The sequence below is a fragment of the Ostrea edulis genome, chromosome 1, assembly GCF_947568905.1.
Source record: "Ostrea edulis chromosome 1, xbOstEdul1.1, whole genome shotgun sequence".
Lineage (NCBI taxonomy): Eukaryota > Metazoa > Mollusca > Bivalvia > Ostreida > Ostreidae > Ostrea > Ostrea edulis.
The window spans coordinates 104,363,977-104,368,662 of record NC_079164.1 but is presented as its reverse complement, the minus strand read 5'-3'; the positions used below and the strand labels follow the sequence as shown (position 1 = coordinate 104,368,662).

Sequence of the window (4,686 nt, the reverse complement as noted above, 5' to 3'; positions counted from 1 at the left end):
CAAAATGCAAATACATAAATACTACTGTACTTATGCACATGACATGTACAATGTATGCTTGCCATGAAAACGCATCGAATGCGGACGACTATTTACCTGGGTCTACTCGTAATATCTGTAAAGGGCCGCAGATGTACGTGTACACTTGTCGAAAATACTCTATATAGTAGTAAAACTCTTTATTAGCATAATCCATGAAACAAAACGATAAACTCCGTTTGTTTGTATTCCAATAGTAGACAGCATTGTCCATTGCACAGACTGCGACACACAGTGACACTTAGCCCGTGCCGATCAGCAATCGTCAATCAGGGAAAGTATCAGAGTAGAATATTTACCCTGTATTGTGCATGAATCCTTATTGTGCATGAATCCTTATACCGTATGATTTACTGGTCGGAGCTGTTGTCCAAGCCTTTGACCATGAACAACTAGAAGGGCTAAACGCAATCCCACATGACATGCTTTAATTGGAGACCGATGCGCCCTACTTTCCCTTGGGAGGTTCAATCTTGAATACACCAGTTTATCTGGGAGAATTTGCAGCTTACATTAAACTATGTTTACATAACAAAGAATTGTTATCGTTGTAGATAAAATCTCTCTTGGAACTCAACAACTGCCGTTCATTTTTGCTGACCAATGTAAACATTAAAATGGGGGGAAATAAAATTAGAAAATTTTCCAGACCAATTCATGTCCATGCCCTTTTTAATAAAAAAAAATAGTTGTGGAACTTAAGACGGTTATTTGTTAAGATTTATAAACCTACGGTTGAAACTTTTATTTCACGATTTGTTCTGAAAATTTTCTTAATCTAAAAATATATTTTTGTCTGATATATTGTTTTTCAAATGATATGTTTCATGATATTATCCTGAAACATATCATTTGAAATAATATATCAGACAAATATATTTTTAAAAGAAATTAAATTAGAATGACCCAGAAATATCCCTCTTTATTTTTTTTTTTTTTTTTTTTTTTTAGATTTAAACCAAACTAGTGTAAAAGTACAAATTCCGATCAAAATTAGTAATTCATTTAAATTGTAAACCATTTAATTTAATTGTAAACCAAGGAATTTTATATAGATTTCTTATCAAAATCTTCTCCATGACCTTGCACTTTTTTATATTTTGATCGGGTTTGGCTCAAATGTTAAATACATGTATTGTAATATATTTTTTAAATTCTGGCCATTTCATAATTTTAAACTCTCTCAAATATATATATATATTTATCTGATATATCTTTTTTCTAACTGACATGTTTCTTGAAGGTTTTAGTTCGCAGATGTAAAAAGGATTATTAACAAATATTGCTTTTAATTTCCATTAACATTTTGTATTTAAAAAAAAAACAAAAAACTTCTAACTAAGTGTTTTAAGTATCTTTTATCAGCTATTCATATCGCTCCTAAATAAAATTGCTGTATCATGTTTCTACTTTACTCAAATAACTCTTTCCCATGAATTCACGTGTAGAACTTTTTTAAAAAATCAGAAGTAATATTACCTGATATTAGCCAGAAAAATAAGAAAAAGGTATCCTTATCCATCGCCTCCAAGATGTTACTCTACCGACCCTTGCCGATTTAGACTTAATTATACATGTATATTCTGATGGAGTGGGTGTAACGTAGCTAACATCAATGATAGTTAAATTCATAGTGTAGAACCTTAGAGCTTGCTATATTGATTCTCTGTAGAAAAGCATTAAAATCATCAAGTCTACAGCAAAATACAAAACTAACAAACTGAATTCTTTTCCTAAAGCAGAACTCATCAGACAGAATTAAAGTCTGTTTCAATGAATATCATCTCCGCGTAATGAATTGACATAATTTATAATATAATAACTGTCATGGCGTTGACATCCCTCCCTGTAGCCCCTAAACACACGTACTCACACCCGAAAGCTCAACTGGGAAAGGGAAATTACATTATGTATTATAAGTGAACGGTTATGCTCTCAAAACTTCAATCTTGACTTCGATTGGTTTAATATTGAATTTAGTATACATGTACCTCCATTAGTAATTCTCAAACCCGATTGATTGATGGGAAATCTTTAGAACTCAGTAATGACCCCCAAAAGTAATGCTTACAGCAATAGTGATCTCCAAATCACTGCATGTGCATTATATTGATTATATTGACCCAGTCATTATTATCAATGAACGCTGAATTGTGACCCCGAATAAAATTTCAAAAACCATAAGATACAATATCCGTCTACGATAGAATCATGCAAATGGCTAGTAATGGACGTGTATGAATTTCATGAAACTTGGTATATATACTATAGAAAACTAACTTGAATAATATATTTACGAGTTTTATTCCATTCCACGAGTAACCATGGAAATGAGTGACACTTGGTTTTCCCCTTTTCTATTTTTAGATACATTGAACAAAACTGATAATATATGCTATTCTTTGTGGGTTATTGTATAGTCCATGCATTGCAGTGAGGAACCGGCTCCGGTTATCTTTTCATTAAGGGGCGCCACAGACAAACTCGGCCCTGAATCGGAATACCCTCGCGCTTTATCTGTAGTTACCGATCGAAGAAAAACGTAAACAATCTGCTGTCAAACACATCCTTTTGAAACATGCTCGGAACTTGCTGTTGTGTGCCGTATTGTTGTAATAGGGGTGGTCATCATGTATATCCATCAGATTCATTAAGAAGAAAAGCCTGGATTCACGCAATTAAACGTGGTGAAACTCATTTTCAAAGCTGGACTCCGTCAACTTTTCCTGTTGTTTGCAGAGCACATTTTATATCGGACAACTATTTGACTGAAACTGAAAAAGGTAACTATTGCTTATCTTGAATTTTTGTTTATAATATACATGTACAAAGTAATGTTGATACATAGTATTTTGTGTAGTACTTATATCGCATTTACTGAGAAAAACCCGCTAATGGGATCGGCAATTTACTACACATGCAAAATAATCTGATAAGGTTACAAACACTCTCACACGAGGAATCCCCACTGGCACTTGCAATTACTGGTAATTTATTACTACCCATTATCTCTTAACACCATAATGAAAAAGTGAAGATAAAAAGCATGGGATTCTGTGTTTTGACGTTGATGTCTACTTAAAACATTGTTTACAAATCTTACAGGTTTCAGTTAAATCAAAAATCAAATGCGATCCTTTTGTATATATATATTAAGTTCATAATGATGCAGATGTTTGTAGTTATATTATTTGCTACTCTTTGATAAATTATACTGCAAGTTCTAAAACATATTTTAGTACATGTATGTATAACCCTTACTAATTTAGTAATTGATTCAAAGCATCATTGATACAATTCATTCAATTTTTAGGAATGACTCCTGTGCTACTGTGATAGAGGACAGAAAGATATCCAGCAAACGTGTACACATTGAAAGAATTATTGGACTTGCCAAAACTTTCAAAATACTGACAGAACCCATGAATAGCTCTGAAACAAAGCTTTCCTGTAAAATTATTTATGTCTGTTTCATGTTGTGCAATTTTAAGAATTGCATAGTGCTGTCTTATGCATAATTCACCATTAAAAATTGATGTGATTAAAGAATAAACCTTTATTTAATTTTTTAAACATTTGTTCCATGTACATTTACCATCGTATGTCTTGAAAAACGTTTTCTCTAACAGAGCAGACTTAAAATATCTTTCCTAAAATTCATTAAAATTTCTCTTCATCTCGTCAATGAATTTGTCATTCCTTTTAATTTGAAAAGCTCTTATCACAATGAAGGTCCCTGTAGAGTTGTGGATCGGGTGACATCATTATAAATTCAGGTCCAGAAATATCGGTCCTTGCACGATGTTCATTTCTTCTATATGTAAAACTTATACGGTACCAATTTTGATGCTTCAATTAAGTCTGTAATCAAATAACGCTTATCAGGTGATCATTATAATGTAAAACATAGTGGCAATAATCAAATGATTATAACACTGTATCGTTTTATTCAATATAAAAATGCGTTTCTATTTTGCTGCAGACATGAAGCAATATAGCAAAGATGTTGGAATTGCCGAGGAAATTCAAGTTTAGTTTAGCTCGGTAAATCTGCAAACTTTTACAAGAATTCCTTTCTGATAACACCTAGTTTCATTATACATTGTTGTAATATATTTAGATAATATCTAAACACCATTGATAGTTATTTACTGCGTTAATCATATTTTACTTGGATGAACATAAAAACATTGAATTTTTATTTATCTTCTTACAAGTTACCACTTTCTTCCCAATTTCTTTGCTCCAAACTTTTCTAACTCTTTCCTAAGTTCATGTATTGTCATATGACCAGAACTGGATGCCATAGTAAGTAAAAGGTAGTGTTTGTGTTTTCCGAAATCGCATTCGAGAATGGTTGCTGATAACCCATCTTCTCAACATTTATCTTTTTTTTTTTTGGTTCAGGGCCGGATTTGCCTGTGGCGCCCTCTATCAATACAAGATAAGATAACCGACTCCGGTTCCTCATTACATGTACATGTAAATGATACTCATTTCATGATATTGCAGAGACTTACAGGAATTAATAACACATAAACTATCAGATTTTGATTCACAGTGCACATTAATATGATTGATTGATTGTATCTTGTTTAACGTCCCTCTCGAGAATTTTTCACCCATATGGAGACGTCACTAAGACCG

The 4,686-nt window shown here is 32.4% G+C and overlaps 1 long non-coding RNA gene across 1 annotated transcript; it reads left to right on the top strand.

The window, feature by feature from the left end:
* The first annotated feature begins 2,455 nt into the window (after positions 1 to 2,455).
* On the top strand, positions 2,456 to 3,724 carry LOC130051291 (uncharacterized). Its single transcript, XR_008799738.1, has 2 exons — positions 2,456 to 2,822; positions 3,353 to 3,724. It is a non-coding gene; the product is annotated as an uncharacterized LOC130051291 (long non-coding RNA).
* The last annotated feature ends 962 nt before the right edge of the window (positions 3,725 to 4,686 follow it).